The sequence below is a fragment of the Mauremys mutica genome, chromosome 1 (assembly GCF_020497125.1).
Source record: "Mauremys mutica isolate MM-2020 ecotype Southern chromosome 1, ASM2049712v1, whole genome shotgun sequence".
Lineage (NCBI taxonomy): Eukaryota > Metazoa > Chordata > Testudines > Geoemydidae > Mauremys > Mauremys mutica.
This window is the reverse complement of record NC_059072.1, coordinates 211701537-211724286: the sequence shown is the minus strand read 5'-3', so window position 1 is coordinate 211724286 and position 22750 is coordinate 211701537. Positions and strand designations below refer to the sequence as shown.

The 22750-nt window shown below is 44.4% G+C and overlaps 2 long non-coding RNA genes across 2 annotated transcripts in view; one reads left to right on the top strand and one right to left on the bottom strand.

The window, feature by feature from the left end:
* The first annotated feature begins 15670 nt into the window (after positions 1-15670).
* Positions 15671-19903, top strand: LOC123362268. The gene is made up of 3 exons (XR_006576387.1): positions 15671-16053; positions 18951-19032; positions 19779-19903. It is a non-coding gene; the product is annotated as an uncharacterized LOC123362268 (long non-coding RNA).
* The window catches only part of LOC123362270, a 41299-nt gene continuing 35106 nt past the window's right edge, over positions 16558-22750 (bottom strand). Inside the window, exons 3-4 of the long non-coding RNA XR_006576388.1 lie at positions 21933-21984; positions 16558-16682 (exon numbers count right to left, since the gene is read on the bottom strand). This is a non-coding gene — a long non-coding RNA (uncharacterized LOC123362270). The remainder of the gene's footprint in view (positions 16683-21932; positions 21985-22750) is intronic.

The following is a 22750-nucleotide window of genomic DNA, read 5'->3' as shown; positions in this document are numbered from 1 at the left end:
TGGCACGAGGCAACCCATTTTTCCACACTGCTGTCAGTCCAGAGCAAGATGTTTCATTCCTTTGTAAGTTGTCTCCATGATGGCATATCCTTTTGATTGTCCTGCAATTGATCATTCTTTGTCCTCCACACCTTCCCTTCCCTCCAGGTGGGATCCAAGCTAAGACATACCATATGCTTCTGCCAGAGGGTAGCCTGATGGCATGGCCAAACAACTGTAGCCTTCTCTATCTGATTACTAAGTCTATAGTGTGTTGACCCGTGCAGCGTACCACTTCCACATTGGTTATATGATCTCTCCAATGAATTCCCAAGATTTTTCTTAAACAATACTGATGGGGTGCATTTGACTTCCTGTTGTGTACTTCCACGTTTTTGAGGTGTACAGTAGGTTGCGAGGACAATAGCATTGTACAATCTCATTTTAGTGTGTGGATGTATTTCCTTATTCTTCCAGACATTTGATCCATTGGTTTTATTGACCCTTGTCTTCCCTTCTTTAAGTGAGCTGGCCATTAGCAGATATTGTACTTCCAAGATAGATGAAATAATCAATTCTTTTGTACCCTTCTACATCAATCACACATATGGCCATTGTTGAAAGCCATCTCTCCTATCTCCATGGTCTTGTTCTTCTGTTTACTGACATGAAGCCTCACTTTGGCCACTTCTCCTTTAGCCGTTGGTCTGGCTCCTACTCTTCGACCCTCTCTGGCTTGGGTGGCCCTACCAGGAATTCTACTCTTGCCAGCATAACTCTCAGGGTCACCAGGGTGCACATGTCTTCCCACCACAACAAGGCACTGTCCCTGGGGAATGATTTAAACAAGTCACTTATCACAAAGTGTTTCTCAAAGTGCACAGAGTAAATCAAAATCAGAAGAACACAAGGAAACTGGGCTTTAGAAAAATAACCTTGCCCTTCTATACCATCAACATCATAAAAGACCTTGGAAATCCACTACAGTAAAAATGTTTCTCACTTACACAGAATAAAAGTATTCATGCTTCAGTCTTTTTTAAAGAAAATAATGGGGCAAAGTGAGTCCTGATGTAACTGCATTTAATTAAATCAATTTGGATACATTTGGCCCAGTGGGTTGTGAAGAGGGGAGTTGTAGAAATATCCTGAAAAGCCCTTAAGTAATAGATCCCACAGGTACATAGAATTCCACTCCACATTTTCCTGCTGAGTTCCTTTGCTAGAGTGAATCACCAACATAAACACTCAAACAACAGCTTCAGCTTACAAACAAAGTCCATTTTATTAGATTCAGCTAGTGTGACCAGACAGCAAATGTGAAAAATCAGGACAGGAGGTGGGGGGTAATAGGAGCCTATATAAGAAAAAGACCCACAAATCAGGACTGTCTCTATAAAATCAGGACATCTGGTCACCCTAGATTCAGCACCATTTTTAGGCAGCAACTGTAAGCCGAAACTCCTCATGATAAGCTGTGTCTCTCCCTTTCTGCCATCGCCTTACTATAAAATTATTGTGGGATCTCTTGCAACTTCTCTTAGGTCCATGGTCTGTGAGGTATTTGGAACTGCACTGAGGTCACATATTTCTGTAGCTGTTCTGAACAGCTACAGAAGGAGGTATTAGCAGTAAAGACATGCCCTAAACTCATTTAGTGGTGCAATAAATAGGACCATCTTATAGTGAAGTGCCTTTTCCTCTCCCTACCACCTCAGAAAGAAAATACCAGAAATACCTAACTAAAGTAGAGTTTCATGGTAACAGGAAAGGGCTCGCTTGGCAAAAATACACCCCCGCTTCACCATAGGAGTGGAGGTGGGGATCGCTCTTGACCCCTTGTCGTTGCAAGAGGCGCTGGCAGCTGTGCAGGTGAGGTGTCTGTGGAAAGCCACAGCTGAACTCTCACTAGGAGAGCGGCAGCAAGATCAGGTACCACCGATTTTTCATCTTTTCCCCTGAAGGGATAGTGATGATGTTTCCTTCTCCCTGTACCTCTTTGTTCTTGTGACCCTCCTCACTATCTCCCATCCTCCTGCTCCACCCCCTGGCCACAGGGCTGTTGCTGTGCTGAGCTGCCCTACACTTTGGACATGTCAACACCCTCGATACTACAGTGCCCTAGCAATGCCAGCTTAACTCCGTGCAGTAGATGCAGCCTAGGCTACAGTGCCAGAAGGGAGTTTTCCACCAATGTAGGAACCCCACCTCCTCGAGCAAAGGTAGCTGGGTTGATGGAAGCACTCTTTCATTCGCCTAGCTGTGTCTACACCAGGGGCTAGGTTGGCATAGCTGTGGAGCTCAGGGATGCAGATTTTTCTCACCTACAAGAGCTGTAGCTATGTTGACCTATATTTTAGGCCTAAAACGTTGGGCAGAGGAGGAGAGAAGAATAGCTTAGGCAAGTAGAGGAGACAGAGCCTCTATCCAGGCTGCTCAGCACAGTGTCCCCTACTGCTGGGTAGCTGGCATTGCAACTGCAATAGTCCTATGACAGGACTGTAATACCCAGGACAGCCTCAGCCAAATCAGGACAACAGGCAGCTATGGTTTCACTATAATCAGAGTGCTGTGTATCATGTGATTCCACTGCTGAGGAATTCATTCTTTGCTGCAGAACTGTGATCCAGAATATCAGCTTTCTAGTCCTTAATAGTTGCAGACATAACCTCAAAACCAGGAACTGAGTGCCAACTGATACAGCTTCACCCGCTTGAGTCTGCAGAGCATCTGAAACAAAAGTTCTGAAAGATGTGACCTGCCTCATTCATCTCACTAGGGACTCCTTGATTCAATGGCTGAGTAACGTGGCATTTTCCCCATATGGCAGCCACGGAATAATTTTTGCCACAGAATTCACTATTTTGCGATACTGAGTGCCTGACATTTTATTTTCTGTCTCCCTGCTCTGCCAGAACCTTCCTCCAGCTGCCTCTTAGGGCTGGTCTACACCCAAAGCTCACATCAGCATAGCGATGATATGTGAAAAATCCGCACCCCTCAGCAATGTAGTTAAGCCAACCTAACCCCCGCTGTCATCGGCACTAGGTCAATGGAACAATTCTTCTGTCGACCTAGCTGTTGCCTCTTGGGGAGGTGGATTAACTATGGGAAATGGGAGAACCCCTCCTGTTGCTGTACCAAGGGTCTGTACTAAAGCCCGACAATGGTGCAGCTGCAGTGCTGCAGCATTTTAAGTGTAGACATAGCCTTAGTCTCCATCTTTCCCCACAGGAGTTAATTGGATTGCAGTACATGCCCTGCACTATTTGATATATTGTGAGGAGGGATAGCTCAGTGGTTTGAGCATTGGCCTGTTAAACCCAGGGTTGTGAGCTCAATTCTTGAGGGGGCCATTTAGGGAGCTGGGGCAAAAATCTGTCTGGGATAGTACTCGGTCCTGCTGTGAAGGCAGGGGACTGAACTTGACTCAATAGCCTTTCAAGGTCCCTTCTATGAGATAGATAGGTTAGAGGGGGGTGCTGGACTCCAGCTTGCAGCTATGGAGTGGGGGCAAAAGTGTAAGCTGGCAACCTGTCCTGCTTTGAGTTCAGCAGCCATGGTCTGGAAAGCTGGTTCATAAGTTCCTGAACCTGGCTACAAATTCTCCTCTTCCCAGGCAGGTGTTTTGGGGAAGGAGGTTCTGAGCTAGATCACCCAGAGAACATCACAGGAGCTGACAGCTGGGGAGCCAGGGAAGTGGCACACTGAAACCAGCTATAAGCACTCCCCTTTCCTGGCACACATGTAGAGAAGGAGGTCTAGAGCCTCCTCAGGCAGGTGCTGAGAACAAGCTCCTTTCTGTAGTTGGCCTGGGCTCAGGCATAGCCTCATTACATCTTTTGCCCCTGAGTCCCATACAGAAGCCCCATTCCTGGGCAATATCACTGTTCCCAGCTGGAGTTCAGCTCATCTTCAGGGTCTTTTCAGAGTCCAACTACAGTTCACTTGTTTCTGGTCCCTGGAGGCATTCCTACCACCAACTTCCTTTCTTTATAAGCCTATCCCAACTCCACCGCCAGCTGGGCTTCATCAGCTATTAGGCCTCATCAGTCCCTGGCTCTCCTAAAGGTGCAGCCTATAAGGTTAATTGGTCTATTTTACCTGTTCAGGCCTTGTATAGGGTAGATAGCCCATCATAAGTCAATTTCACCTTTTTAAGCTCCCTTTCTCCAGGTGGCACATGTTCTGCAGATGTGCCAAATAGGCACCATTTGAGTACAGGAACATCATCTAAGCAGGGCACAGAAATGTACCTTGTGATCTAATCAATGAAAACTAACCAATACAACTCAAATTTCCGAACTGCAAATACTCTTAATCAACTCCTCACAAACAAGCGACAGACGAAGAATTATTTACAGAATTTATCAGTAAATAATTCTGTAAAATTAAGATGTTTTTCAAAAATTGTAAATTGTTCTGAGGCAGTTTATGAACACAAAAAAGTGAACATCATCAAATACATTTCACTATGAATTATTCTTTCAGCTCTCCTTATGAGTAACTGAGTATTCTCACCCAGCTAATGTCCAAAAAAGTTCTGAATACTAAAAGAAAATAACCCCTTGAGGGCTACTACACCAAGTATTGTCTCAGAAGCCTGCCCCACTGCCATAGTATGAAGCAGGAGAAAATGCCAAAATGCGAGAAAGAGAAGAGATAAAAGAACAGTGAAAAGAATATGTCTGGTAGCTCAGCTGTGGAGTAGGCGATCATAGCTATCAAAAACCGTGATCTGCAGCTCTCTTTAAAATAACTCATTTCCTATGATCTATTTTTGCACTGGGTAGAAATACAACGCTGCCCCATAATCTATTTTTAGCATTTAAGTTCTCATGCAGGAAATCATTAATGACAAAGTTTAAACAGTATGCAAACTATGGTATGAGTGAACAGTCCAATTCTGCTTCCATTGAAGTCGATGGCAAAACTCCCACTGAGTTCAATCAAAGCAAGATTCGAGTCACTGGATGATCTTGCACCGTTTTGGCAATGGAAGTTTTGCCATAGGCTTTAGTGGGAGCAGAATTGGACCCCTATGGTATAATCAGATAGATAGCCAAACACATGGAATGAAAAAAAGCATAGATTATTTGTTTTTATTAACTAAACTTTTTTGAGTATTGATTCAGAAACACAGTATGTTGAGTATCATAAATACCCAGAGGAAATATAAAATCAGAGTGCAGCAGATATTCTGACAGTCTTCCAAAGTCTGGTTTTATTAGCTGGACTACGGTGCCAAATACTTTTCCATGTTATATGGTAATTGATAGTTTATTCAAATGATAAAGAGAGGAAGTAGTCAGATTACTTTTCTGCGTGCACTGGGAAACTTTGTGCCTATAATTGTAATAGTGTGGTGAAAATGTATGCATGAGGTATAACATTTGTATCTGTCTCATGTCATGTCACATGTTGTAGAACTGTATATAGCTCTGAAAGCACATGACTTCTCAAAGGCTCTGATCTTGCACACACTTATGCACATGCATGTAAATAGTTCCATTGACATAAAACATTTGTGTAAATATTAGCAGGATTGGGGCCTAACTCAGGGCTCATCTACACAACATGGATATTCAGGAAAGTTAATCCAAATTACCTAAAGGTGTGAATTTAAAGAGAATAGTTAAAGCACATTAAACCCCTGCATGGACACTCTCATTCAGAATTAAAATGGCCTTCATTCATCTTAGCTTTAAAACAAACCAGATTAAGACCACTGTAATTCTGAATGAGAGTCCAGACTCTGATTCAGGACAATGCTCAAGCACGTGAATCCCCCCTATTCAGAAAACCATGTGCTGAAGTCCAATTGACCTCAATGTAATTTACACACATGCTGAAGTGCTTTCCTGAATTAGGGTCTCAGTTAGTGATTTCTACATTCTCAGACCACTGGAGAAATATAATTTGTGGTTTAGGGAAAATCATAGCCCCAACGACTTTAAAGCAGGATGAAATACATTTCCTGTGCTGACCTCCAGATAATATCAATTTTGCCAATGTGTGTACAACAGGTTTTTTTTTACATTTGATAGACATTTTTAGTAGGAAATCGCTGATCAACATACCACAAAAAATGGTTCTGTAGGCTGGAATTATTTTTCACTAGAAAAAGGAAAGGGAATTACTCTTCCTTTCTGCAGGAAATCTTTACAATGGTGTATTCTTTTCTTAAACCAAAGCTGGTAAATCAGTCTATTCATCCCCATTGGAAAAGATGGGTTTCCAACAACTATGATTATCCAGGATTTTATACTTGAAAATTGTACAGTTACTCTTAACCCAATTCCACAGAAGTTTACTTACGGTGTTTGATTCTGGAACATCACGGTTACTTACGGTGTTTGTTTCTGATTAGTTGAAACAATAGTAAAGAATAAAATTGTCAGACACATAGAAAAACATAAACTCTTGAGCAATAGTCAACATGGTTTCTGTAAAGGGAAATCGTGTCTTACTAATCTATTAGAGTTCTTTGAAGGGGTCAACAAACATGTGGACAAGGGGGATCCGGTGGACATAGTGTACTTAGATTTCCAGAAAGCCTTTGACAAGGTCCCTCACCAAAGGCTCTTACGTAAATTAAGCTGTCATGGGATAAAAGGAAAGGTCCTTTCATGGATTGAGAACTGGTTAATGGACAGGGAACAAAGGGTAGGAATTAATGGTAAATTCTCAGAATGGAGAGGGGTAACTAGTGGTGTTCCCCAAGGGTCAGTCCTAGGACCAATCCTATTCAATTTATTCATAAATGATCTGGAGAAAGGGGTAAACAGTGAGGTGGCAAAGTTTGCAGATGATACTAAACTACTCAAGATAGTTAAGACCAAAGCAGATTGTGAAGAACTTCAAAAAGATCTCACAAAACTAAGTGATTGGGCAACAAAATGGCAAATGAAATTTAATGTGGATAAATGTAAAGTAATGCACATTGGAAAAAATAACCCCAACTATACATACAACATGATGGGGGCTAATTTAGCTACAACGAGTCAGGAAAAAGATCTTGGAGTTATCGTGGATAGTTCTCTGAAGATGTCCACGCAGTGTGCAGAGGCGGTCAAAAAAGCAAACAGGATGTTAGGAATCATTAAAAAGGGGATAGAGAATAAGATTGAGAATATATTATTGCCCTTATATAAATCCATGGTACGCCCACATCTCGAATACTGTGTACAGATGTGGTCTCCTCACCTCAAAAAAGATATTCTAGCACTAGAAAAGGTTCAGAAAAGAGCAACTAAAATGATTAGGGGTTTAGAGAGGGTCCCATATGAGGAAAGATTAAAGAGGCTAGGACTCTTCAGTTTGGAAAAGAGAAGACTAAGGGGGGACATGATAGAGGTATATAAAATCATGAGTGATGTTGAGAAAGTGGATAAGGAAAAGTTATTTACTTATTCCCATAATACAAGAACTAGGGGTCACCAAATGAAATTAATAGGCAGCAGGTTTAAAACAAATAAAAGGAAGTTCTTCTTCACGCAGCGCACAGTCAACTTGTGGAACTCCTTACCTGAGGAGGTTGTGAAGGCTAGGACTATAACAATGTTTAAAAGGGGACTGGATAAATTCATGGTGGCTAAGTCCATAAATGGCTATTAGCCAGGATGGGTAAGAATGGTGTCCCTAGGCTCTGTTTGTCAGAGGATGGAGATGGATGGCAGGAGAGAGATCACTTGATCATTGCCTGTTAGGTTCATTCCCTCAGGGGCACCTGGCATTGGCCACTGTCGGTAGACAGATACTGGGCTAGATGGACCTTTGGTCTGACCCGGTACGGCCTTTCTTATGTTCTTATGTTCTTAACATTTATAATACTCAAGTGCAACAAAAATTGTGAAAATGTAAGAATTTTACACAGTAAGGTTCTATTCAACAAGATAACTAAGCATGTGATGCTTAAACTTATGTACATGTTCAAGTACTTTGCTGAAGTGGGGCCTAAATGTTGTTTCTGAATTATATTTTATTATTGTTATTTATGTAGCATACACTCTGTGATAAGTGCCAAGTTCTACACTGTTTATTTTAATAAAACAAAGTAAAAAAGAAAATGCAATGTGTAGAATAATGCTTCCCCCCAAGCAAATTATGCATAGAGCCAGAAAGGCTAATCACAGAGTCAAACAAATTAGGCACACAGCCAAGATTCCCCTCACATAGCATGGTTTAGCAATAGTCAGCTCATACTTGAATACAGCCTAGTTCCTGGTCCTTCCAGCTCATTCTCCAAACAACAACCACCTCATTGTCCCCCAGCAATTTTGGAAAACAAAACACACCCAATCTCACCCCAACTGATGGGATGGAATACTCCTTTAGCTGACAATGGTCTCACTGACCACGGAAGGATCAAGACTTGATAAACTTTGCACACCTGGCTGCCAAGTGTCCCAATTTTGGCTAGACTGCCCCAAATTGGAGATAAATTCCTACATTCACTCTATAATAATGATAATAGGAGATTAGTATATCTCCTAGAGCTGGAAGGGACCTTGAAAGGTCATTGAGTCCAATCCCCTGCCTTCACTAGCAGGACCAATTTTTGCCCCAGATCCCTAAGTGGCCCACTCAAGGATTGAACTTACAATGCTGGGTTTAGCAGGCCAATGCTCAAACCACTGAGCTATCCCTCCCCCCTCTGCTTCTAATTTGTGCTGTTAATGAGAAAGCATCCTTTTCTGTTCAGTTTTATTCAGGCACTTACAGCACACTCATCTCCATATTACTGAGTGCTGGCCAGAAAGGGCATGAGGTACAGCAAGGGCATCCAGGGGAAATGCTGATTGACCACCTTAATGGCCACCTAATGGCCACTGTCAGGTGCAGGACTTTGTACAGGTCCCTTCCCTCTACTGCCTCTTGAACTGCTGTCTTCTTTTCCCTAGGCCAGTTCCCTACCTTTCCTCTAATCATAGAAGAAGAAAGGAAAAGGGAAAATGTGCAGGAGAATAAAGTTTTCACTAGATATTATTCTATATCATTACTATGTTTCTCAGACAGGCATGGAGCAGCATATTGCAGTGGGTGCAGTGGTGCCTCACTGTAATTTTGCCAACACAGTTTCTAGGCTGTCCCTGGTTCACTTTTATTGAAAAGGCGGCAAAGATACCTGTCAGGATGAGCCATAAAAGCATCACCAATGTTGATGAGTTTTGGGGACTCGGGCCGCCATCAGATGCCAGTCATCTTCCTCCTTGTGTTTTGTATTTGCTTCACAGTAGAACACCCAGCAGTGTATGTCCCTGTTATCATCAGCCCTTGAAAGGGAAGCCTTCTCTAGAGCGGTGGTCTCCAAACTTTTTTGATCGCTCACCCCATCAGTAAAAATTTTTTGAGCACGCACCCCCCAATATATGTATATTTATTTATGTATAAATTATAAATGTGTACTACTATACTAATATATTATGTACATTACAAAACATACAAAAATAGAAATTAAAAAAGGATGAGATAAAGATGAAATAAACAATATTTTTAAAAATGTTATTGTATTTTATTTATTAATGGTAAAAAAACCTTTTCGCGGTCACAAAATTTTTTATTATTAATAATAATCTTTTTTAGTGAGAGTAATGTGATTGAATATGCTTCATTATTTCTGAAAATCTTGGTTTAACACTTTGTGATACAGCGATTTGAAGGTCTGGATTAGGGTTAGGATGCAGGAGGGGGCTCAGGGTGGGGTGCAGGGTCTGGCAGGGAGTTAGGGTGCAGGAGGGTGCTCAGGGTGGGGGTGTGGGAGGAGGCTCAGGGCTGGGGCAGGCAGGAGGTGCAGAGCACTTACCTGGGGCAGCTCCTGTTTGGTGCAGGGGGCGTACAGGTGGCACTGCCCCCATGGCCACGATTCTGGGAGCCACGATTCTGGGAGCTCCCCTCCACCCCCCGGGCAGGGCCACCCGGAACGCAGGGGCTTTAGGGGCTGCAGGGCCCTGGGCTAACGGGGGCCCTGGGGCCCTGGCCTGCAGCTCTAAAGCCCCTGTGAGCACGGGCCGGAGGACTCAGGAGGAGCAGGGGCAGCCATGCAGCCACCGGCTGGAGAGAAACGCCGCTTTCCCCGTCAAAGCGCCGCTTCTCTCCAGCCGGCTTTGAAGGGGAAAGCGCCGCTTCTCTCCGGCTGCTGGCTGTGCGGTTGCCCCTGCTCCTCCAGGGGCCGGAGGACTCAGGGCCACATTCTGAAAGGGGCTTTACAGCTGCAGGCCAGGGCCCCGGGGCCCCCTTAGCCCAGGGCCCTGCAGCCCCTACAGCCCCTGCGTTCCGGGTGGCCCTGCCTGCGGGGGGGGGGGCAGCTTCCCCGCTCGCTCGCTCGTTCCCTCCCTCCTCCGGCCACCCTCTTTTCTTTTTTTCCCCTCCAGCGGCGCGCCTCCCACCACGTCCCCCAGTGGATCGTCTTGCGCACCCCACTTTGGAGACCACTGCTCTAGAACTAAAGCTTGTCAGATCTGGTTTGAATGCGGACTGGTGGGTACTTAACTCATGGGCAGTAAAACAATGGCCCCCATTCCCAGACAGGTGTGTGTCCTAATGTACATATACTGCTGGCGCCATTTAATTGACACCGAGATAATAAGGACGTCCACTTCCCTGGGATCCATGGCTGGGAGCCCTGTCCGTGAAATGTATTTAATAGCCTTTAAATTCTGTTTTATTGTGACACTCTGAGACCACGTGCTGGATTCTAGAGAAGGCTGGAAGCTGATGTGGCAGCTCATTAACATTCAGGTAACACTGTTCTATACAACACAGCATTTACTTTTACATTTAAAATGTTCAGGGGAACAATTCAGGTGGCATTAAAGTGAAAGGGCAATTGTTTAAGATGCATGAAATATTCAAAATCGACCCTTTTTACAGCACTGAAATAATGCAGATGGAATGCATAGAAAGTACCATTTACAAATGTACACCTTGTCAGTAGCATTGTTTTTGTTCACAATGTTTCCTGACGCCTGTGCTCTGTGAACCCCCAACATCAGCTACCAGGGACGGGTGGCTAATTGGAACATTCTTTGCCCATGGAGGTGTCCCTGTTATTCAGATCCTATCTTCTGCCTGAACCAGCTTAGTCCAGAGTCTATTTTATTTTAAAAAACGTATAACCCCTTGTTAACTTTAAGGCTGCGGAAAGCAGGGAAACGCCCTTTCTTCGATGTTTTACAAAGGCCATAATGAACTCTCTTTGCAAATAAAGTCGTTAAAGAAGAAGTGAAAATGTCAGGCTGCATCTGATTGCCAGAAGAGTGGCTGTTTCCCACACTGAAAAAGAATAGCTATTTGCCCCTGAAACTCCCCCACCCCACAGTGTGAAATGGGGATTTTGCAGTTCACTAGTTTTCTCAGACAGAACCCCAGTCCCTTCTGACTCTTCATGGCAAGAAGTGGAGTAGTACGGAACGTGTTGAATGCACCCGATTTTGCACTGCCTTCTGCCAGCATACGCCAAGGCACGGGGCCACCAGCACAAAGCCACTGTAACCTCAAGTGTGCAAGGAACCTGCAAACAGCAGTGCAGCGTGAAAAGTAGGTAACGCTGGCCAGGGAGGGGAAGAGCATGACAGGGTAGCCAGCAGCAAATACACTGACTGCTCAAACCATTCCCCAGTGAATCCCTTCCTTCAGTGGCTTCTGCCAGATGGGCTCCTATTGAGTGCTCAGAGGAAAGAAAATCTAGCCTCACTCAAAAAAAACCCACTGGAGGTGGGAAGAACAGGTAGTGTTTTCAGTCTTCCCTCCCACAAGCTGAATTCCACTCACAGTCAGGGAGCAAAGTGAAACCCTCAGATGGAAGGAGGTGCAAATTGTACTTTCCTGTGCTGGCAGGGGTTAAGCCCACCCAATAGCTTTTTAAGGGTGGTGTTTAGGGTTGCCAACCTTCCAGGATTGTCCTGGAGTCTCCAGGAATTAAAGACTAATCTTTAATTAAAGATTATGTGGTGTGATGAAACCTCCAGGAATATGGCCAACCAAACTTGGCAACTCTATTGGTGTTCACCGCATTATTTTGCTAAGCCAGAATATCTGTGGACATGAGGATACATACAGTAAATTGCAGAAGCAAAAATCTATCCATGAACTGGATAGGGCCAATTTTTTTAAAGATGACCATTATATTGGTGCCAGCAATTTTGAACACACAGACTGAGTCATCAAGCAGTCTTCTACTGGATTTACATTCATGAATTCTGTTCATATGAAAAATGGCAAATGTCCATTTAGGAGGTGGCTGGTTATTATTTATTGGTCACTGGCAGTGCGCTTGTCCTGCAAAACACCCAGAGAAGATGCAATCCTTGCCATAAAGAGTTTTTAAATGTAAAAGGGTCTGGAAGTTCCTTCAGGAAACTTAGCTCTGTAGTCAATGTCAGCTGGAAAAACAGCAGAATGATCTCTAGTAAAGAAAGATAATTTCAGACCCAAATCCCTTTGTAGCTGAATTGTCCAGGATCTTTCTGGATAATAAAGTAATGAAGGATTTTCTGACAGTGTAATTAGGTGGACAGAAAGATTGAAGGAAAGTGAATCTGATGCAATCTAGGTTTATGCTGTTGTTTGTAGATTAGCACTCTTTATTCTGTGGTTTCACAGCTGTTTCCCCCCAAGAGGACCTTGCATCTACTTGTCACAGATGACAGGCTGCACTGTGCCAGAGGCTGGATCCCTTCTTGCTGGCAGATCAGTGATGAGTCTTCCAAATAACTCCCTTCTTGATTATGTAATTATAATCTATAATAAACAATGTATTTATTTAGAAATTTTATCAGCACCCACAACTAATGTACTGGGGATCTTCTATCATTTAAAAAAATTACCAGATAAATCCTTAAGCTTATAGACTTAATAAATACTACAACATCTTCCCTGCAGACAAAATGACAACCCCCTAATTCCAAATATTAAATTGTTCCTAAGATTAATCAACAGTCTGACGTAAAAAATACATCTTGCATCTGTTCTTATTCCCACCAAACCTCTGTTCTGGAGGGAGGAGGGTGCAGAGGCGTGGGCCTTCCAATGAGACAAAGAAGTCCTAGTTCTCCTCATGCTGCAAATAAATTTTCGTGATCATAAATCACTTTGTAAACCCAACTTTGTGCCTCCATTCAACCTCAGAAACCAGTGCTTCATGGGCCATGAAGAATAATAATCCAAGGCCAGATACACAATATCCTCCTTGCAAGAATTCTGTCCAGAAAAGTAGTAATGGAAGCACTAATGGAAATCAGGGTCATCAGCTGTGACTCTGATCCTTGCCCTTCTTGATTGGTAAAAGAACACTAGTCATACCTAAGGCTAAGATTTAGTCATGGGTATTTTTAGTAAAAGTTATGGACAGGTCACGGGCAATAAACAAAAATTCACGGCCTGTGACCTGCCCATGACTTTAACTATAAACACCCCTAACTAAATCTTAGCTGCCCTGGGGCCCCGATGCTCTGGGAGACTCCAGGCCAGCCCAGCCACCTGCTGCTCAGATGGTCTGTGGGGCCAGCTGAACCAGCCACTGCTCAGGCAGTCCCCAGGGCCGTGCTCCAGCTGCTGCTCCAGCCCACCCCGGGACTGCAGCTTGTGTGGCTGCCCCCCGCCCCTGCCCCCTGGGGCCGCTCCAGCAGTGGCCAGTGCAGCTGTCTGGGGGGCCACTCCAGCAGCAGCCGATATAGCTGGCCCCTGTGGTCAGCCACACTGGCCACTGCAGCTGCAGAATTTCACAGTGGTCACGGAAACCTTCGTGACCTTCGTGACAGACTCGCAGCCTTACTCAGATCCTCATGTGACGATGGGAATCAACCACCTACCCCTGATTCCTCATCCAGGCCCTGTGCCCCTCCCTACCTTGACTTTTGGGCCCAGTCTCCCTATCATGCCCTTGTCCCTCTTTGCCTCCTTGCCTCCTCCATCCCCCCAGACCTGGATCCTCACACCCCTTGGATTACAGTCAGGCTGTTCCTCCTTCTCCTCCACCACACTGCTTGGGTGCCAGCAGGGGAAACATTGAGAGCACAAGAGAGAACATCTCATCTCCCTGCTCTCAGCTCCTGTGCCCACCAGCACCGTGGACCCCAGCAGGCAAGCGGAGCATTTCAGGGGAAGTCCTGATCACCCCTTGCACCTCCAGGTTGGAGCATGCTCAGTGCAAATGGAATTTGCAGAGAATGTAGCAGCAAATCTCTAACAAGTTGCTACTGAGCATTTGCGAACTGAAATTTTCAGAGGCACATAATTTGGCCAGATATGGGAGGTTTTTCACAGAAAAATCAAAAGGCACCTCTCTGACACCAGAGACACCTCTCCTGCCAAATTTCAACTCCCTGCTGCAAACCTCAGAGGCGCTAAAACGTCACAATGAAACAAGTTATAAGAATTTTATCATATAGGCAAAATAACATAATGTCTCCTACTCTCAATCTGAGAAATGGCTGAATCATTTTAGCTGAAATTTCTCCCCAAAATACCTTCAGACTGAGGCTGACACCAGGCATGGAAAATTTCAACCCAAATGGTTAACGTCTGACAAAGTTATAAGCAACTGAAAATAGGATCTTATAATACAGTGGTTCTCAAACTTTTGGACGGGTGACCCCTTTCACACAGGAAGCCTATGAGTGTGATCCTCCCCCTTATAAATTAAAAACACTTTTAAAATATATTTAACACCATTATAAATGCTGGAGGCAAAGTGGGGTTTGGGGTGGAGGCTGACAGCTTGCAACCCCCCACGTAATAATCTTGCAACCCTCTGAGGGGTCATGACCCCCAGTTTGAGAACCCCTGCTATAATAGGAAGTGTCGGGCAAACTTTAGCACAGATGTGGCTATCTGCATTGCCTATAATATCTTCATTATCAGGGCCTCAGATACTATTGTAATGGTTGCTATTAAAATACCTCCAAACTAATGTCCCCATATTAACCTTCCCTTTTGTGGAAAAATACCTATAAACTAGTAACGTGAGTTGAGAGTGCTCAGCACCTTGTCAGGTGGCTCTATATGAATGGACTAATTGCTGTCTGGCCTTGGCATTGACCCCTGCACATAGGAAACAAAATGAGATAGAAATGGCAAAGCAATGTGGAAACATGCTGGCATTTTACTAAAAGACTTGCAGCTGAAGAACATAGATGCCACCTTTTTGTCTTTAAACATTATATACCAATCCCCTTCCTACAGCCCCTTGAATTTTCTTCATTGCCTTCTGGACAGGGAGAGGGAGAAGGCAGAGAATCCAGAAGTGACAGCTGAATTCTCAAATCAAAACCCAATGAGCTGGAATACTCCCATCAAAATAGATGATGGCGCCTTTATTGAAAATCCTCTCCAAGAAATGGCTGGCTCCCGGAGTACGCTGGGGCAGCCAACCATCTCTTGGAACACAGTTGGTATAAATGAGTAACAATCCAAGGTTGGATCCATGCCAGACTTCCAGGTGTCAGCCAGATTTGTACATGCACCACTGGGATATTTAATCTTCGGCCCCTTGGCTCTATGAAAACCGACCTTTGCTCAGGGAGCAGCTCCACTCTAGCTCATCCAGTAAAGGGAATTGACAATAGTGAAGCAAATATTTTAAAAAGGTCTTTGATGTGGCATAATTAAAGGGGGATGAGCCTAAGGGAGGAGACTACAGGGTGGTATTGCCAACAGCTGCCATTAGGAACAAAGCTCTTGTGGCAGCAGCTTCACTGCTGGGAACTAACATGTACATGAGCCAGTCTGACATTCCAGCAAAGGGCAGGCGCAGCCCAGCACAAAAGCCACCACATGCCCTGGATGGTGAGGCCTGCCAGCCTGTCTGCTGTAGGGAAACGCTTGGATTTATCAACTGATGCCTTGGTTGCTAAAACAGTGGAACGGTGTTAGGAGTGAGAGCACAAACAAACCCACCTAGTTAAATGGGATCATACGAACATTTAACAAGTATGTCTGATCCAGGCTGTTCAGCAGTTGTTTGAGTTTCTTTATCCTGAAATACTAAAATTGGAATCTTTAGGGAATAAGAAGAAACTAGAGAGCATTGAGAAGCAGCATCCAACTCAGCGCATATGCTTGGTTTACCGTACAGTGAGTACAAATTCCACTGACTCCCTCTGGATCTTTATTGTTTTCCCGTCACACAAATTCCCAATCCACAGCTCAAGAACAACTTTAGTTCCAAAAAGAGCTGTGTACCAGACAATAAATTATTTGAAAATAAGATAAAACCGTAATGGTCCCAGCCGCCCCGTACAATGAAGGGACATCACACTGAGTCCCAGAGTGGTCCCTTCCTGCGGTCTGATTCTAGCCCAGTGAAGGCTCAGCTTGCTATAGAGTGATACTTATTTTTGGAGCATACAGCTGCTTGGGCTACCAGCTGGCAAAACTTACACTGACTCAGAGGCTGAGGTTCAGACACCCACAGTCAGAGCTGAAGTGTTGTGAAGGGAGAGATTGAAGTGGTAGATTGAATAAATCAGCTTATCTGTGCCATTTCTTCCAAAGAGGGGCCCAAAATATTCCAAAAGGGAGAGTCCCCCAAAGTGATTAAGCCATTTCCCCCTTCTCAAGTAGGAAAAGAGCACCCACCCCAATACTATCAGGAAGCACTCCACGTTCTTCTTTCCCCTATGTGTGGGATCGTGGCCTTGAATTTTAGGTCAATACAGACCACCTTTCATTTTCATCCATGCTTGACAAGAACACAAAAGGGCCTGGAGGATACATACAGGAGATTTATTAGCAGAACCACACAGTTAGACTCCAAACAAAAGCCTTAGATCTAAACACCTCTAAACTTTGGGCTGTTGGAAATCTAGGCCTGAATTTTGCCACTGGCCTCAATCTTTATAACAGGTTGAACCAAAATCTCAGATCCAAACACTCGGCCAGATTCCAATACCTTTAGTCACATTGAGTAGCACCGTACTCCACAAAGAGTCCTAATCTAAGGGAAAGGGGACCAGAACCCAGGGCCGCCCAGAGGGGGGGGCAAAGGGGGCAATTTGCCCCGGGCCCCGGGCTCCGCAGGGGCCCCCAAGAGAAGAGTGGAGGCTCCCGCCTCCGCCCCTCCCTTGGAACCTCAGCGCATCAAGCGCCGAGTCTCCGGCCGAGCCCCTGAGCCCCGCCCCGATCCGAGCCGCGTGGTGAGGGGGCGGGGTTGGGAGCTCCAATGGGGCCTGAGCCCCGCCCCGCTCAGAGAGGCGTGGGGAGGGGGCGGGGCAGCTGCCTCCGCTGGGCGTGGAGCTCACAGCCCCGCCCCCTCACCACGCAGCTCTGAGAGGGACGGAGCTCAGGCCCCACCGGAGACACGCTCGGGGCCGGGGCCAGGGCTGGGGCTGGGGTGGGGAGGGGCCGGGACGGGACGGGACGGGACGGGGGGGAAGCGGGACCTGCCGCCGCCGCCGAAGCGCAGCCCGGTCTTCGGCGGCGGGGGCTCCTTCTGTTCCGGGACCCGCCGCCGAAGTGCCCCGAAGGCCCGCGGCGGGGACCCCCCCCCGCCACCGAATTACCGCCGAAGACCGGGCTGCACTTCGGCGGCGGGTCCCGCTTCGGCGGTAATTCGGCGGCGGGGGCTCCCACCGTGGGTCTTCGGGGCACTTTGGCGGCGGGTCCCGGAACGGAAGGGCCCCCCGCCGCCGAAGACCCCGGGCCCCCGGAATCCTCTGGGCAGCCCTGCCAGAACCTGGCCCTCTTCAGCACTCTACATCAGGATTCAGATCCATGTTTTGCAACTTGGGTCTGTCCCTGAGCAATCTGGCTCATCTGGTTATACTTTTTCCCCTAATTAAGTTATATGGTTAGAACATGAATGAAATACTTCTGCAGTTAAAAAAAAACATTAAAAGCCTTTCTCCAATACATTATTGAAATTCATGTCAAAGGTGTAAAATTCAGGCTATAGTGTGATGTCATTTGCATGCACTAACTTTATTCTGACACTAGGCTGAACCAAACAAAGAGGGCTAATGAAATATACGAAGGCAGCAGTGGTTTTTTGGCTGGAATTAGCACTTTTAGTACTTTCTGTTAGAACAGATAATCATCTCATAAGCTTTTCCTTGATGTGCACTTTGATTCCATACACACAGGTTAACACCGGGACATGAATTAATTAGTAACATGGTGAAAAAGCTCCCTAAAGTCAATGCTCCATTAATATTTAAAAATTCAAACAAAATTATTCTTTACACAGCCCTGTTTAATCTCATGCTTTGCCCTTGGAAGCTGGACCTAACTTCTGAAATGAAAACATCATGCAGAACCGCATGCTACAAATCTTACTTGAGCGCTCCTCATGCCCATTCAGGAACTTACACTAGAATTTGTGCACTTGATTCAGCAGAAAAGACCTCTGCCTTTCTGAATTACTTCAAGTACAGATACAGTCAGAAAAGCAACTGTGTAAAAATCATAGACTCATAGAAACATAGCGCTGGAAAGGACCTCGAGTGGTCATCAGGTCCAGCCCCCTGAACTGAATCATGACCAAGTAAACCAAACCATCCCTGACAGGTGTTTGTCCAACTTGTTCTTAAAAACCTGCAATGACAGGGATTCCACAACCTTCCTTGGAAGCCTATTCCAGAGCTTAACCTTTCCCTACAGGTCATATCTAAGCCTTTTATCATTTTTGTAGCTCTCCTCTGGACTCTGTCCAATTTGTCCACATTGTTGTCCAGAACTGGACACAGTACTCCAGCTGAGGCCTCACCAGTGTCGAGCAGAGCTGGACAATTACCTCCCATATTTCATATATGACACGTCTGATAATATACCCCAGAATGAGACTAATCTTTTTTGCAACTTCATCACATTGTTGACTCATATTCAATTTGTGATCCACTGCCACCCCCAGGTCCTTTTCAGTAGCACTTCCATTTAGCCAGGTATTCCCTGTTTTGTAGTTGTGCATTTGATTTTTTCTTCCAAGTGCAGTACTTTGAACTTGTCTTTACTGAATGTCATCTTGTTCATTTCAGACCAATTCTCCAGTTTGTCAAGGTCATTTTGAATAATTATCTTCTCCAAATGGTACCTTCTTGCTCATCATAATTGCTCCCTGTGAGTATATAGAGACTCAGAGACAAACATAAATGTTTCTTAGTTTTACTCCTGTTAACCCAGCAGAGGCTACACAGTTCTGGGAAAGTGACCTGGATTCTATTCTGGCTCCTGTATCAACAACAGAATTCTCAACTAAAAGTACCAACTGCAGAATTTTTACTATTAGTAATGATGAATGAGCCAAAGAGAACCCAGTTTCATTCTCATAACTCAGGTTGAACATGCAGGAATGGTAATTAGAAAAAAAATCTTTTCATTTGTAAAGTAAGCAAATGAAAAACTGAAGTTACTGAGAGACAATAAGCATTAGTTGTTTTCCTGAGGTGATGCTTACATTTGATGGCCTTATTCAAACTTATTGGACCTACACAAAACTTTAACTTGTTTGGTTTCATTACAGTGACCATCTGTCTGTACCTTTAAAATCACTAATGCTTCAGTCTCAAGCATATCAAATAACTTAATAATGTGCATGTGTAGTCTTATAGAAACATCTCAGTTATAATATATAGGGAGCTGGCCAGGAATGTTGCTATTATTATATACACACACACACACACAAAAATAAGGGACACATTTTTCACAAAAAGAATTTCCTGTTTTCCAACCAGCTCTAATTATATATTGTGACCTAATAGATGGAGGAGGGAACTGGAAGTTTTGACTTCCAATTTTGATTTATGACTCTACAACTGACTCAGTGTGTGATCTTGGGTAAGACTCTTAACCTCTCTGCATTTCAGTTTGCTCATCTGTCGAACGTGGATGCTACTTCTCCTGCATCCCACTGATGTTGTGAAGATTAATTGATTCCATGCTTGTAAAGACTTTCGGATCATAAAATGAAAAGTCTTACAGAAGTTCAAAGAATTCTATTTTACAATATTTATAAATAAATAAAACAAAACTGTATTTTTTAGATCTTATTTTTAATATAGACTTGGAACAGCCTGGTCTTAAATATGCTTCTCTCGTGGAAAATGGATTGGATGCCAGGGCTATAGCCAATGTTTTCTCCCAGGTCAGTAGCTCTCCCTGGGTTAAGAAATGTGAGAATGTGGCTGTAGGCCAGATCTCTTCTGCAGAAAGGGAGTGGAGCACCAGGCTTCTGGCCAGTACTTACCAACAAAATCTGCACTTTTCTCATAGAAAGCTAATAGGAAAATGCATCTGCAAGCCAATGAGTTTTGCACTGCTGAGAACTCTGCAGCTGTCTGACTAGGAAATTAACATGACATAAGCTCAGAGGCCCTCCTGTATCTTGAGGGAAGGCAGACAGGGGTTAATAACTTTGGCCAGTCTTGTACTTAATACAGGCTATAGTTCTGTCAGACCAAATCACTTAAGGTAGAAGACAATTTTGGAGCTTACATTTCACTATAAGGCCAAAGATGGGAAGCCCAGGATTCAGACCAGGGTTTCCTGACCTGGCTCGGTGTATTTATTATATATTCTGCAGTACAGGGAGGAAGAGCTATGACTGCTGTTTCTCAGTCAGGAAGGGTCTACTGATCTGTAAACTGCAAATGAAGAGGGGATGCAGTTACGTTTTCTGCAATATGTTTGTTGCAGCTTCTTTCCTCCATTGCTCTCCTGTGCAAAGTAAACAGGGTGACTAGGGTCATCAGCTAGCCACAGCGTTTCTGCAACAGCTCAGATAGGAAAGGAAGAAAGCTATGTAACAGAGGAAGGATGGTCCAGTTGTTAGTGCCCTTGCCCATCACTTGGGAGGTCTGATTTCAATTCCCTTCTCTGTCACAGACTTCCTGTGTCAGTTAGGCACTTAAATGCCTTTAAAAATCTGGCCATTTTCTGTGCTTCTGTTCTCCTTCTGTAAAATGGGGCTAAAAGCACTTCCCTCCCTCAGAAGGGTGTTGAGATGATAATGCATTAACATCTGTGAGGTGTGCAGATACTACGGGAAGTGGGGCCATATAAGTTCCTAAAATAAATAACAGCCATAAAGTAACCCTCTTGCACAGCTGTCATGTAGTTTAGGAATTTATATGGCCCCACTCCCAATAGCATGTGAGTACCTCACAACCCTTAAAGTATTATTATCACAACACCTCTGTGAGGTAGGGAAGTATTAGCCCCGAGAATATGTGCTTTATTTTTGTGGCAGATTATTTTTCTTTTTCAGAACAATCAGGCAATAGGGTACATAAACGTTGGCAGAGACATTACTGTACATCACTGTAAGCGTTGGCAAAAGGGAACGTTCAGCGTATCAATTCGTTTCACAGAGTGTGGTCGGGATGGAGATGTATAGCAGTAACTGTCAGTAACAAAACCTTCTTGTGTCTATACGTCAATGCTAAAAGCTTCAAACGGTGGTCAGGAAATAAAGAAAGCATTTGGGGAAAGCTTTACTATATGCTGGCTCATGGCTATCTGCCCCAGCTTGAGTTGTCTATATTATAATATTATTTTTCCTTGTCTGCAGACAGAAATAAAACCTTCTAACTATATTTAAGAACCATGTTGTAGCCTAAGTGATAAAGGAAGAAGGAGATGGCATTAGCTGGGCCAGCTGGAATTTTGAGCCTTTAAACGCTCATATAAGGCCGCTGGCAAGCAGTGATGGGTGCAGCTTGCAAAGTTTGTTGCATATACATGGCTCTGAACCAAAACCCCAAACCCAAAGACCCCATAATTTTAGGAAAGTTCTGATCTGGATTTGAATCTGGACCTAGCACTTGGGTACATTTTCAGTGTGGAAATTGCATTTTGACTTGACTAAGTATTCCAAAGTTTGGCTGTGATTTGACTCTTTGATCTAGAAATTGGTCTTGAAAATTCAACAGGCGTTTTGTGCAAGGATTCACACGTGTGTAGGTGTGCGATATCTGGTACTGTTGATTTCATCCAGATTAGAAATATCACGATGGGCTTACCTGAGGTACTTGGGTGTTTCTGGCCCCATTCAAAAGTGGGAAGTGGAGAGAACTGTGAAAATTAAATTTAAAAACTTAACCACACTTTCCAAACCTCAAAACATAGTCAGATCTGGGCGGTTTAGGTTAGGACTGGTTCTTATTTTATCCAAACCATTTGCTCATCCCTATTGGTAATCTTTCTGCACTAATAGGTCAAATGGAGATTAGTGTGCTTTGTGCATGATAGATGGATAATTAGACTGAGAAACTGCAATTGCAGGGAACTTCCTGGTATTTTTAATGAAGGGCTCACGCCTGCAAGGCGCTGAGCACTCTGGCCCAATCCAGCACAGCACTTACATGCATGCTTGAAGATAAGCACATGAACAGTCCTGCTGAAATCAATTGCAAAACTGAGTACTAAACATGCGTTAACAGCAGAGGTGGCTGACATTGTTCAGACCCAAACCTCCAGGCCAAACCCAAAATAAATATTTTAGGTTCATAAAAATTGAGGTAACTTTCCCCTCAATTGATTTTCATTTTTGCACCTTCTGCACTCTGGACCCAAAGAGCCCTGAACTTTGTGGATTGTTCAGTAACCGTGGGAACTGAAGATAACAAAGTGCTAAAGCACTCCCTGCCAGAGTCAGACAGACACAAGGGACAAGAGACCACATTTTTCCTGACTTTTTCCAGCTGGTTCAGAGAATTCAGCTGAAATGCAGCCACTTTCTGAGAAACCATGTGGAAATAGCGGCTCGTGAGCTAGGCTGCCCCTCCTGCTCATATGGGAGAGTTTCAACCAATCAAGGACACAGAAGAAATACCTAGTG